The sequence below is a fragment of the Scomber scombrus genome, chromosome 15 (assembly GCF_963691925.1).
Source record: "Scomber scombrus chromosome 15, fScoSco1.1, whole genome shotgun sequence".
Lineage (NCBI taxonomy): Eukaryota > Metazoa > Chordata > Actinopteri > Scombriformes > Scombridae > Scomber > Scomber scombrus.
Window position 1 is genome coordinate 20,244,890 of NC_084984.1, and position 15,299 is coordinate 20,260,188.

A 15,299-nucleotide genomic window follows, 5' to 3' on the forward strand; every position below is an offset into this window, starting at 1 on the left:
AAAAGTTTGATGTGATCCTTTTTGTTGTTATGGGAAATTGGGAAAGTGTTACATAAAGGATTGGAGTGAAGGGAAATACAAGGAGAAACTATAATAGCAGGTCTGTGCCTGTTACATGCACTAATTAAATTAGTGGAATTGATCTGGCAGGGGCTCGGACCAGGAGGACACAGTTGTCAATGAAAGCCACTTCGTAATTGCTGCAAGCTGATGACAGCTTAATGTTTAGGTCCAGCAGACGGTTTGAGCAACTCACACCTCGATCAAGAGTGGGGATTGGTCCAGAGATAAAAGCGTGGCAGTTCAGTCTCTCCAAAACCTTCAACAAATGGATTTGGAATGTCATTTTCTCCCACATGGACTACAATCTGCTCCAATCTCAGATGGTCCTGTATCATCCTTTCCTGGACTCTGACACAAGAAAAGTCTTCATCCTGATATTCCTCACTATGGAGTGTCCTCTGACCACAGTCCTGAAGTGGGATGGCATGGGAACTGTGCTGTAACTGGTTACTATGCCAAGGCATGGTAGGAGTGAGAATGGAGGAGTATGATGTGATACTGGATGCAGTGGAGTAACCAGCAACCTGGGGTCCCTTTGTGGAGCTGAAGAGACTGCCAGGGGGAAAACAGGCTTAATTTGGGGTGCCATTCCTACTGTTTGCCCTGTGGTGTCCATAGATGAGGGAGACTGGAGGCCTCCCCTTACTGGTGGAAAATCCTGGTCATTCTGAGTTTGAAATGTGATGTCCAGGGATGGCATGGTGGAACAGGGACTTGTTTTGATGTGTTTGCTCTTACAGATAGTGTTCCAGGGCTTCATTTGATAGGGGTTAGAGCTAACCAGAGTCTTTAGTTTAGCACCCAGTTTGCTCCAGGGGTCTCCAGCCTGAGAAGGAGGTGGTCCAGAGTATAGAGGCACAGTTGAGTTGAGTTCCCCTCCAGCTGAAATAGTAGTAGCAGAGCCAATTCTAACCAGGGATTCGAGGAGCTGTTTGTCTTCTTTCATTTGATCAGTGGCGGCCAGTCAATGCGGGGCGCTGGGGCGCCGCCCCCATCAAATATCTGGCCAAAATCTACTTAAACATATTAAACATAAATGAATTAGATAATGCTAAATAATTATGAAATAAATGGTATTAGTTAGCAAGATGGTCCTGTTAGCCTCTAAGCACCTGTCATCATTCATTATAAATCGATTCCAAATGGTATTTTATTAATTTCTATATGTACTTCCTGTATGCGGGGCGCCGGACTAATGGAAGTCAATGCAAGCCCTCAAACTTTTGACAAGCATGTGACCTGATGCTGCTCTCTCATTGGCCTGCGTCACGTTTCCCACGGGGCGCAGCTCAGTGCGCCCCGGACACGCCCACTTTTATTGGCAGCGAATTGTTGTTGTTTCATGTTTTTTAATCTACTGTGATTGGACAGTTCCGGCTGTCATTCACGCCTTCCCGTCAGCTGCTGTCACCCAAATTCCTGCTGACGGTAGGTTCAGGAGATGACGTTAAAGTGGAGCCGCGGAAATTAAAGAAGATTATTTTGTAATTTCTCTACAAAAACCTAATTTCACAAGACTTTCACTAGAAGAGAGAAAGAGGATAAAGCAGCAGCAGGTGAGCGAGGAGCTGAGAGTATCTCCTGCTGCTGTTATGATAAACGGAGCTGGCTAGCTGGATGCAGTGTGAGTTATTCCTTTTATTGCTTTATCTGTTTGCTGTTTCAAAGTGTCAGCACCGAAACGTTGTGGACAACGACAGGGGAACGAGACCTAAAACATCTCTCTGAACAAAATCAAACAGAAAGCTGCAGCCATCGAGACAATAGCATGGAGCTAAGTTGTTTTTAGCAGACTTAGCATTGCTGGGCTCTTTCTGCAGCTGTTTCACCACATCTGGCCACATGTAGACCTCTGCTATGCCAAGCTCCAGAAGAGGAACATAGATTCAGTCAGTGGCTGCATCCAGCAGCTCCAACAGGACATATAAAAGATCAGGTAGTAGCTGCATTGCTGTTATTAATATTGTAAAGTGTTAAAAAATACTTTATAAAAGACATAACTATGAAGTGTAAAAAACTAAAATGCATAAATGCAGGATAAGAAATGATGGAAGTAATTTTGACTATTACAGTTGATTTGGGTACATTTCATTATTAAAATAAGTTAAATAAATTATGCCTAATCACAGCAGTGTATAGTGTTTAATGCGCCATCTATTGTCATGTTTAGGTATTGCAACAACTAACAGATTACAGTGAAATCAGGACTGAAGACACAATAACTAAAATATAGGTGGTGTCTCTTTTTAAGCATATTACCTTATTGGTAACTCTGCTTTAACTGCTGGTATCTTTAGGTGATGTGAGTGAAATGGGCATTTTATCATGTCTGGTTATAATTCTTTATTCCTCTCTCTGTGGGTCAGAGATACCATACTGGGACAAACCAGGGGACATTATAGTATGTTGTGTTGTTTTTAGATTAGTTTTTCTTTCTTATTTATATTTTTTTGCTGCGGTATGAAGTGGTGCTACGGCTTATTTGACACTAACCCTAGGACCACCAACCATCAAACTGCGCCCCCCCAAACATTTTTGTCACCAGCCGCCACTGCATTTGATCCAGTTTGGTGTATTTCTGTAACAGTCACACAAATGTACAATACACAACTGAGATAAGTTACACTAGACAACAACTTTCTGCATAGGACTCCACCACTGCAAAACAAATGAACCCAGTGATTAAAACCAGTAAAAACACTGAATAAATCAGTTTCTCGTTAAAAATCAGTGCTTCGCTAATGCTATTAGGGGAGAGGCTGCGAGCCAAGCCGCCGCTGAGATTGCTCAGCTTGTACTGTTGAATGCTTAAAATCCAGACATCCAATTACTAAAATCTTTAATCCAGTTAAAAGACACAGTTAAAAACAACCAAAGTCTAAAAAGTGAATCATAAAAATGTGGCTTAAAACAGGATAAATCAAAGTCAAAAGTCAATTTAAGGGACTATTTCTGGTGGGCCGACACATGCACATACTCCTACAAGATCTCAAAGTTGTAAAAAAACACTTTCCAAATATGTGCTTTGTTTAAAGTCAGTTTCAACGCATATTCACACCAAAACTAAAAAACAACATTTGTATTCCCTCTATTAATATTTCCCTTTCCAGCACACACAAGTGTTGATTATGTGATTACTCAATGCCCCACAGACTCAGACACAAACAGAGCAATAAACAGAAACAGGCCTCTTGACACAAACAGTAATATAGCCATTATTACCCACTTGTATTATGTGTGACTTGCAGCATTTCTGAATTTGGTGGTATTTCCTGTATTAGCAGCATATTTCTATTTTAACTGTGCTTAATGTATTTGGTTGTGTTTTCTGAAGTTCCAATGTGTTTCTTTATTACTGCAACTTGTTGCCTTAAGTTTCAGACTTTGTGGCTGCTCTAGAGTAATAACTATATGAGAGGTGATATAGGTTACCCTATTGTTATCTGCTTAGGTTTGGTGACAGAAGGAGCCGCATTTTAGCTCAGAAAAGAAGGTAGCACCATTGACAGTGTTCAAGGACTTTCAAGTGGTACAAATTTATTCAATGCAGTTCACATAATGTAGAGGAATATTGAGTTAACAGACAATATTGGCAATTCACTTCAGGTTAGCCTCCGTTAGCACCACAGCAGTCATGTCATTACTCCTTCTCTGAATGAGAAGGAATACATAGTGACAAAAGTTTGGGGAATAATGAAGATTTTAACAATTTTATATCCTTCTAATATCTATGTTTAACATTTTTTTTGCATTTTAAACTAGTTATAGACTGTGACATCTTGAAAAGGGTCCTAGCATACATGGAAAGATACATTTGTCATCACACCAACTCCACCAGTGTTAGTTTTACAATTTCCTCCTGCAGGGATTCAAGATAATTGCAGGGCCACATCTTTTTTTTAAGCCTTTATTGAAAACTGGAGAAAAAAAAGCTCAGTCATGTTATGCTGTTAATTTGGGCCACTTGACACATAGAGACTTCTCAGACGATGGGAAAATCATTTCACACCATGAATAATTTAGCCATAATGGATTTAGTGTGATGAATAATTTCTTCACATATCCATATTCAAAGTCTGTTAAATCAGTTTTTACCCGTTTTATCAGCCCTTTGTGTATGTGTGTCTCTCAATCCTCCAGGATCAACAGTGGTTAAAAGTTTCTTGATAAGATGAAATGTTTTGATGCTCGTAGCATTGGTTAAAAGGTTTTGAACTTATTTTTAGCCTCCTTGCTCTTTCTGCAACTTCTTCACTTCTTGCCACACTCCTTTTTTAACTACCCCTACGATTCTAAGGTCTCCTTCTCCTGAATAGTCAGTATCTGTAAGAAATCATGACTATTTCTTGTACAGGTGCTGAGTCCAAGGCTTTGTGGTGATTTCTGCTCCCCAAGGACCTACAGCACTGTATTTACTCAGTTTATAATTTTTTTAAAGGACAAGATTTTGAGTCCTTGGAAAGCAGAAATTACAATCTTTCCTCAACCTTAACCAAGTAATGTTGGTTGCGTAAACTTAACCCAACCTCAGCTTCAACCACAGTGGAAGCAGGTGAGAAAACGCTCGTAAGAATCACGTTTCTTTTGGGGGGAATGCCTTTACAAATGTTGATAAGCTTTAATAAAGTATTCCTTTATTTTTGCACTTACTCTTAACTGCTGTCCAGAGTGCCAGGTCACCGTTGTAATTTGGGCCAGTAAGTTAAAGGCGGATTATGCTTCAAAAGAACTTGTTGGTACGACGTGTTGTCTGACCACTTTGAAGGCGAAAATGTCTGTTCCCACACTTGAAGGCAGGGTGAAAAGCCAGCGAGATAAGAGGGAGGTGAGATGTGATAATCGTTTAAATATGGGGATAATGGCAAGCATTTGCAGGCAGTCTCTTCTGGAAGGCATTCATAGTGTTTCAACCGTTTGTTATACACATCAAACATACCAGAAATAGGTGTGTAAATAGTGAAAAAAAGGGAGATAGAGCAGAAAAGTTCAAACCCTGCTGACTTTGTCACCTCTGCATAGCTGGATATGAATGTTGGATTGTCTGTTTTGGAGAGTGACACATCTTGTTGGATCAAACCTTACCAATTTTGAAAATTTTTGGGGGAGGAAATTTAAGAAGATGTTTGACCATCAGACAATCACTTCTGATGAAGCATACTGGTCGATGTAGAGTCGTGCTGACAGAGACTAATGGCCAATAAGCAGCCTGACTTATTTGTCTGATAATTCACATTTACCCTTTCTCTCTAAATACTTCCTCCTTTATCAAGCTACATACTGTTACTGAAGTCACACAATTCGGATTACATTCAACAACATTACTCTTACTTTTTTAACTGCACTTCAGGCCATTTTTTCCCCTTCGCCCTGCCCCTTCTCTCTGTTTCTGTTTCCCTTCTGCTTTCCCTTCTGCCTCAGCCATAATTTATTATCAATTACAACAACAAACCTCTGCCAGTTGTATCATTATTGTTTATATTCTGATTACAGAGCGAGACAGGGTGACTGAGAGAAGCAAACAGTTCCCGTAAATGTGCATAATACTCCCAAATCTGCAAAAAATGTTGGCTGAAGATCAGACCAAGAAATTAATTTGGCACACAGTGGCCAGCCTTTGCACCACTCAGCAGGCAGCAGGAGGCTAGGTGGCTGATGTGCATTCTTAACCACATGTAAACACACAGATGTGACACTGTTGTGTAATATGTCATTACCAAATGCCACTACTGTTTTACATTTTGTATTTAAGATAAAACATACAGGTCATATTTACTATTGCAATCAGATAATTGCAGCTAGATTCAAGTTGTTTACGAGGTATCTTAAAAACCAAAGCCCTTCATTTGTAGCTTACTCCTCATAGTTCTTAAACAGCTATTATTGTGGGGTAGAGTGACAGAAATAAGAGAGGATAAAGAAATAGAAATAATTTGGTTACACATATTAAAACAGACAGAGGGGATCTAAAATAAAGTGTGTGTTTCTTCCCTTACAAATGAAATTTCACAAAAAGGAGAAGCCAGGGTTTGCTGAGTAACCCCCCTAGCCCCCCCAGAATGTCATGCATCACAATAAATCCCATGTTGTTTGGCAGGTTGTGTGTTGGCTCTCATGAAATGTCTGCATATCAGTCTTTGTATTTGGAAATACCACATTATCATGAGCGTAATGGCAGCAAGGCAAGAAAAAAACAAAACAAAAGTGTTTTCAAGACACCCTGCAGTTGCTGAGAGAAAGTGAGTGCTGTGTTAAAGTATGGCAGCCACATATATTACTGATACCAGACCAGGCGTAGCACAATGCATATTAGATCGTCTTGGAATTATTGCATTAGAAATATTTTATCTTCCCATTTCGATTTGATCTCTGTGACTCCAGCAGTTATAATAATCCCCCCACCACCCCCTTTTTTTAAATACTGGAGATAGAAATATTTCACTGCAGTCACTTAAGTAATAACTCACATACTGTACAAGCGCTTTCAATTAACATAGAGTCAATTCCTGTTCCCTAAACTAAGCAGTGACGGTTAATTTAATTAATTTACCATGGTTACCCAAGAACTGACATTAAAGGACCATGCAAGAAAAAGTTGAAATATGATTCAACTTTGTTTAAAGATTTGTAATGCATTATGATGTAAAAGATAATTGTGTAATTATTTTTTGTTACATGAGAAAGTCACGACTCTCTGACCTTTTTGTTCCAACAAAATCATATCTAGTAAAGTAGAAAAAAATACATTGCAGTGAGGTTCTTATTTTACATTATACTTTGAGTTAAGAGTCTGCTCTAGAAGTCTTAACACTTCATTCTATCATCCCAGAACCACCTGGTCTCAACAAACGTGCCCTTCTTGGCTGTGTGAATATGGCATTAATTACACGTCAATTTTGGGAGCCTGTGCCCATATGCCTTTCTTATTTACCGATCAATTGAAACAGGCAAAGTGATTCGTAGTTAAGCAGCAGAGATTAATTTTTTGGCAAAGACATTTTAAAAAAATCCATTTATTAATTTATTTCATAATGAAGAAGAAATTCTGAGCAAACACAAGAAGAAGGAAACAGGTGGACCACAACAGGAGCAAGTCTTTGGCAGGGGAGACAATCCCTGGCTGAAGTTTTAAGAGACATGGTTATGGAGCTGACCACACACACACACACACACACACACACACACACACACACACACACACACACACACACACACACACACACACACACACACACACACACACACACACACACACACACACACACACACACACACAGTTGTCTCTGAATGTCTGCTGGCATTCAGGGCTGTAAGGAAAGAACATAGATATTAGATATTACTGTGCAAATGAGTAATATAAGTATTAAATTAAGAGGAGCAGATACATTTCACCAGGTAAATACCAAATGAACATATGGTCAGATATGAAGGAACAGAAAAGAAGTGTTTTGAGGGTCGTTGTCAAGCTGCTGTGCAAAAATCTGGTTTGTAATTGATATTCAGAGAAGGGAGATTTAGAGATGAAAGGAAGAGACAACAGGATAGAGAGGAGTGATGCTTAGAGGAGGGATGAGTGAGAATGGAGTGATGGGTTGATAGCAGATAAGTGACACTTGAATATGCAGCAGAATACACACTGTGGTGCTATTTAGCTGCATGCCAGGCCTACACACAGACACACACTCACATAAATGTCCACACAAATATTTTCTGCAACACATGCATTCAGTTTTACAAGCAAGGCCACATGCAACAATGTGCTTTTTATTTGAACTTTTTGCCTTATTATTATATTGAAATCAGTCACACACATTCTGCAGTGACAGTAAAGAGCAGGAGGACAGAGTGGATGTGATGTGGAATAAATTCACACAAGATTTGAGCCAAAAATGATGCAAGTCCATTGTAAGTGCATATCCAGCATACGCTTCTTTCACAGAATATGAATCGATCAAAATAGAAAAAAAAACCCACAGAAACGGTCCACCTATTTGTAAGTCTCTACTGGAAAGCATTTTAAATAAAATAGTTTAAACCTTATTTAGTAATTCTGACTAATGGCTGTATTTCCTCTCCAGCAAATAGCTGCAAAACATGCTGAACTTCAGGGTGAAAAGTGAGGTGTCATTTCAAAAAGCATCAGGAACATGTGGCAGAAAGATAAAAACATGAATTATTTCTAATGAAAATGCATTTGATTTTCAGCTACTGGGTGGGTATGGCCAGGAAGGCACTTTGTGTCTTATCGTGTGTCTTCAGTCAGTAGGCCCTGCTGGGATGCAATTCACTATTTGAGCACTTGCACTACGCAGAGTAGCAAAGCCACCAGGTCCAACCACTGAATAAAATCTCCCTTTTTTTTTGCTGAATATGTTGCAAGAGCTGTAAATATTCATGGATGTGTCACAATGGGGATGTTGGATTGCTATGTGGCTGACTGTGCTGAGACTGTGAATATGGCTGTGCATGTTAAACTAGTACAACTGACTAACAAGTGCAATACAAAACTTACCCTGTATGACTAATATCATGGTGTCCTCGGTGGCCATACTGCAACTCTCTGAGAAAGCCCTTTAGCATATTTGCTGGTGCTGGATATAACATTTTGTCATCAAGGATATCACTGGCAGTTTGCAAATCACACAAGTATGGCAATTATTGTTGGTGGAATTGTAGCATATTGGTGAGTTAATATCAAAATAATAATGTACAGAGCTGTGGAATGTGGAATAGCTGCCTTGATTGTCATGTGTTGCATATCAAAATCACAATATCACATTTTTACAAACACATTTAACTCAAAATGTGTCTTTCAACCAATTTGAAAAGAAATGCAAACTGAATCTCATCTTGCCATAGAACATATTCAGTGTATATTTATGTTCAGGTTACTTATCACTGTGTGCTGTGTGTGTAAAAACTCCCATGAGCCTCACAAATCAGTATAAATAGTGTTTTTTCACAGCAACAGTTTTTGACATGTCAAAGCAGGTACAGTAAAGCACAGGTGGAACTGATAACATTAATTATGGCTCTGTCCCAATCAAGCATCACACTGGTGAACCATCATGTTCTGTAACAGCATCATAGTTGGAAAAACTAAATTAGATTCAACCGTGATTAATGTTATTAATTGCACCTGTGCTTTCCCCACTGTGACATGTCAAAAATGTCTATTCAGTTATCTCAGCAACTGGAGATGAACCACAGATGTAGTTTAACACTGTCTCTGTCTCAAGCAAACACAAGAAACAGTAATCAGAGACCACTATATGAATTTAAATGCAATATTTGTCAATCTATTTGTTTTCCAAACCCTGTCTTCTAGAAATGATGTTTCTATACAACTAATTTGCAACAGTAGATAGGTGTGGAGGAAATGTAATGCTGCCTGGATTACATGTTCTATTCTAACATAATGTTGTACAACGTTAGTACTTATTATTGAAATGTTCAATGACAACATATTTCATTTGTTTTCTGTCAAAATATGCAATCTTGCCATTCAATGTTCTCTTGTAGCAAATACAACATTATTAAGCTTTTGTATGGTTATATTTAGATACTAGAGGCTTTTGTACAGCGTCACTTATGCTGGGGTACTTTTGTGAGCAGATGGTTACCTTCATAGACAGACAACAGTTCAAACTCACAATCATGCCAATTTAGAATCACTAATACCTGACCCATATCTTTGGAGAAAAGTGGGCAACTCAAGGGGAAACTTACAGAGACACTATTCAGGCTAGAAAACTTTTTTCACTATGATGAAATGGGCTCAGAGCTGGCATGACATTTCTTGCCAAATCAACCTTTAAATCCTCATACAAAATCTGACAGTTGATCTCCACATTTCAAGAAACTCACTCCACTGACACCTGCTTCTCCACCTTTTTATATTTTACCGATGCTTAAGCTTTGGATAAAACTTTTTTTTCCCCTTTCTTTTTGGTAGGGTGGCAGTTTTTTGAATTCATAGAAAACTTTTGATACATCACAGTTAAAAGCTACTGGCAGGCCCTGTTCTAGGGTGTGAAAGCACGCACCCCCAGCTTAATACTTTGCACCCTTACTTACTTGAAAAAAACTTGAACATTTCTGGATAAACTGACCACATATTGGGAATCTAAATGGTTACTTTTTGAAATCTAAGTGATGGCTGGCATCTCTGATAGATCTTTATGTTAGTTTCAGAAGTCAGCAGGTTATATGAGATTGTTAAGTTTGTGTTGGAAGTTTTTATTGTGTTTTCTCTTTGGTCTGTGTTTCCTTCCTGTGTTTCTCTGCTTGTTTTTCCCTCCCCTGCTCATTGACACACGTGCCCTGGATCTAGCCTCGTTAGCCTCGCTCTGCTCCGTGCTTTTCCCACACCTGCCCTGTATCAGCCTTGTCTGCCCTGTGCTGCGCTGAGTGTCTTCCCCAGCCAATCAGCTCCTTGCCTGTTCCCCTGTCCAGTCACCTGTTCCACATTCCCTCATTAGTTCAGTTTGTATTTTAGCCCCTGGTTTTCATGGATCATTTGTTTGGTTTTGTTCTGTTGTGCTTAGGCTGACCTGCTTGCACTTCTGTGTCCAGTTCCTGAGTTGGTAAATTCAAATATTCCTTGTGCCTGCCATGTTCTACATTTGAGTCCATCTGTACCATTCCACATGATATATTGACAGTCCAGTAGCGAATATAAATGACTGCAACTCTTTCAATAATTCATTGTCAGTCACTCATGTAGGTGCTTATTTTGACATGCACCTAGGAAACTGTAGACAATGGTTGGGACAGCTGAAAGTAGAATTCAAGACAGTTGAGGAAGCAAGAATAGTAATATTTATGCTGAAGTACCTTCGTTTTACTTAGGATTAGCATGCTAGGCTAACAGTCTGTCAGCTGTGTGACTTTATATCCACGCTGTTGCTTACTTGGTGAGAAGTGTGCGGCACTCGTTTTTTTCCATTGTCTCCACCAGTAAATCTGTGATCGTTCGAGTGGTCTATGTAATAAAGCTGTGAACGCTAACTTATCTGAATTACTTAGACCTGGCTTGACATATTCGCATATCCTCATCCTGGATTGGGGAACGTGCAACAGATTAAGCCAGGATGCACTGCCGAGGCTCTGTCGAGCCCCGCTTTTTCAGTTATCCTGGATTTCTTAATTCTGCTTTTGTGCAACAGCCCTCTGTTTCCTTCCCAGCATGGTTTTGTTAAACACAAGACATTGTAGCTATAGCTTGTTTTTTTATAGTTTATATCTCCACAAACAACACGACATAGCTATGCTAATGATGCTAGCCATGCTTTCCGCTAGCTTCCGTGCAGGCTGGTAAAGTGAAGTAAAGCTGTCAGTGTCGGAGCCTCTGTGTGAGATGCTATGGTTGGTAAATATGTGTTTTAAAAACTTATTTGGGAACTGGCTCACACTCACTCTGTGCTCTGGGCTCTGCTTTAAGTGCCTCTTGAGCACATAATAGAAACTTTTCATGCCAATTCCTTTTGAAAGAGCAATGGGCTGGCCACACCAATAATGTAACTTCATCACTCAGTCATTCAGTCAGTGACGGACGGGCATTCTGGGTTATAAGGCTGGTCTGTGGCCAGTATAGCCAGAAAGTTAGTTTTGAGCCCTGCAACAAGAACACTATTTTCCTGCGGGCCTGCGCTGTAGCTACAGGTGCCCCTCCCACTAATTTCAGATGCATCCTTAGTCATTTTGTTCTGGAACCAGGCCTGGCTACTGGCTTTCACAGAACTGATGGAGATGGATGAGCTCATATATAAAGGACAGGAAAAAAGTTATGGATTCGGTGAGTCCCTGTCTCAGCTAAAACCAACGGAACACAGGGGGTCAGTACTTTGTCTCTTGTGAGGTGTAGTCAGAAATTAGTAGGACAGCGACACATTTTTCATTGTTTTGGCTGTGGACTACAGCACACTAGATTCAAAATGAAACTATGTCTGAGGTTAAACTGCTGACTTTAGTGCTGACTTCAGCTTTATGGGTGTTTACATTCATATTGAGAAGACATTGTAGAAGCTGTAGCCCTTCTCATACATAATCCCCCAGTGTTAGGACTGTGCAGCAGAACTGCGAGTCTAGCTATGCAGGCAGGCAACAGAAGAGATTAAGGTAGTTTAAACTGGATGGGACTAATAAACTAAACTAATAAACCTATATAACTGTGTCAGGGTTGTATCATGATTTCACACTGTTATACTCCTAACGATTCCCCGAGCTCTCATAACAACACACCCTGGCAACAGTCAACTGTCACTTTAATGATAATGCAAAACAGCATGCTTTATCATTTTTGGATGCAAGGGATGTGATAATGAGTCTGATAGGATGCCGACAGAGACTGCAGAGCTGCTATCAGTGAGGATTTTGTCCAGCGTCACTTACATTTGGGTACTTTTGTGAGCAGATGGTCACATATTTAATTGTGAGATAACAGTTAAATCTTTTCATTTTAGTAATATGTGTGACCAGATGACACACATAGCCACATGAGTATACTATTTTTTTTCACTCTTCACTCTTTTCTCCACCATACTTGGTTTTAAGGCAGGAATGGAGTTTTATTTCAAACTGAGATAGATGATACATTCATAATCATTTATTTCCATGAAATAAATCACTTCTTACTGCACAAGGGCTATGAAACCAAGTATAATTTATTTATATTATGATCACCTGTAAGAATTATTTGACCTCTCATTTAGTCAAAGATGTTTTTGTGGGTCCCTGTTATATAGATAGGTTACTTTATTAATCCCTGGAGGGAATTGACATAGCAGCCAGGTACAATAAAATAAACAGCAGAGATAGATAAAGTGCACAATTGTAGAGGTCCAGTTTATGGTTTCAATATGTTGAAATGAGATTCTGACTAAATAGTAAATAAATAAGGTGCAAAATAAGTCACAAGAAGAGCAGAATGGTTCTGATGCTGCTGCTGATAATGATAAAATAACAATAAAAGCAATAGCAACAATAATAAGTAATATAACATAGCGATATATTTAATGATAATGCTGGATGCGTATATTTGTTTGTATAAGAAATACAATATAATATATACAATATAATATGTTTAAGTTTTCCAGTTGTATGATCATGTTAGGAATTTTGTAATCTTTGTTTTGTAAAGAAAAATAAATGATCATTCTTTTGCTGAAATGACCATGTTATAGATGCAATTGCATCACATTACAAGTCAAGTGTTTTTTCCACCATCATGCTATTATTAGGGTAAATCCTCTGAAGAAAGGCACTAGACATTACAATGTTTTGAATTATGATGAAACAGACAGTGGTTCATTTTCTATTGTAGGCCTGTGTGACTTTTGGCTGTAGCCTAAGGTAATAGCTGTGAAATGTGAGTCCTTTGTCATAGCAGGTTGTTGAAAACTTTAAAACTCATCAAAATTTAAAAGCATGAAACTTCCACACAGTCACTTTTTTCTTTTTTTCTTTTTTACTTGTGGCAATCAAAACTCAGTCCTCCAGAGGCTCCTCCCAAAACCTCTACCTACAAAATAGTTTTGCTTATGATGATAAAAATACAAGTTTTTCAATTTATTGGTGACTTAAAGGTATATATGCCTTATATGTATACTTGCCTTCTCCCTGGAAACTGAGGCCTCATTTTGCTCTTCGCCTTTGAAGGGTAGCTGCATGTTCATGAACTCATCATCATGCACCACACAGTCACTTCTTAACCCTTGCAGATTGCTTCTGTATCATGAAAAATGCACTGACACTATAGAGGAAAAATGCTTTCCCCTGGAATTATACTGCAATAATGATTCAATGCTTGACAACATTGTGACTGTGTGTGTACTGCTATTGTACCACTACTGTATTGTCTGTTACATTGTGTGTTTTAATGGTTATGAAACCTTTTATACATGTATTGATGCCATTACAGATTTATTTTTCCTCCATTGTCACCACATCTGGCATTTCCTGCAGATTGTTGAGAGATTAAAAGTTGAAATTGAGGTGTTGTTGATTAAGTTGCCCTTTTCGGCTGGTTGATGCTGTCACAACAGATATTGAAGGTCACTCCTGCTGCTCTCTGTCACTACCATCAGGTTCAGCTGTTATCATCACAGCTGTCTGATTTCAACATCCCCCCAAGCTGGAGGACTATGAATCTAAACAATTAATAACGGCATCAGCAACCTTTCCAGTCGAGCTGTGTTTGACTTAAATTACCTCTGAAGTACATATTGCAGCTTACTGGCTGGATGTGTCGCCAATTAGCAAAAAGTGTTGCTCGAGTGTTGCACTGGACTGATGATTGCTATGATTTCAAAGGTGTATGTTTCTTATCAAAAGCTTTCCCTGACCAAATAAGAGTGTCTATACAGAGTAGAAAAACAAAAGAAAGACTGTTAACAAGTGGAGACAAGCATGAGAATGGTATAATGAAGATATATTGAATTAACTTACTTTCCTTTAGATTTTTATTGTCAGTCTTAAAAACAACAAAAGTTAGTTTAGCAGCTCTTCAGCAGTGTGCAGCATAGTAATAAACACAATTGAATACAAATATGTTAAGACAATATCTATGCATAAACAAGTGCTTAATAACATTAAAAAAACACACTAGAAAAATACAGTGCCACCATCTTGAGTTCAATTTGTCTGATCTAACAAATATGTTTGACTGAGAGCAAATAGAAGAGTGGACGGAAAGGGATCCAAAATAGAGACAGAACAGACTCACTGGCTCTGTATATTTCATTCTGTATTGTCTGTTTTACAAATGTGTATTTTCTGGTAACATTGCTGTTCCTTGTATAATTGGAGAGAATGGAAAATGCAGGATGGCTAAAAGGAGGTCTTTGTTGCATTTCTCTCTACAAATCCAACACTGATAAGCAGAATATTGTGATGTAACACGTGTTATTTCATCCCTGAAACCACTACCTGCACTTGACCCCAGACGATTACTCCATCACAGTTGAATGTGCCACTTTAAACTGATATTTCACAAAGTACACATACTCATACAGTTGAGCTACGTAATCTTCACAATTGTCTCTACATGTTTGCAAATCACAAACAATGAACCCCAAGGTTCAGACAGACTATTGGTATCAACAGTGTCTGACTGGCAAATATACACACATTATAAAGAACTAAAACTATTTTTCATGGTGATGCTTATATGAGTTGGCACAAAATGAGGTAAATTATATCAGCAAAGACATCTCGTTAGTCTCAGTGAATGATGAGAG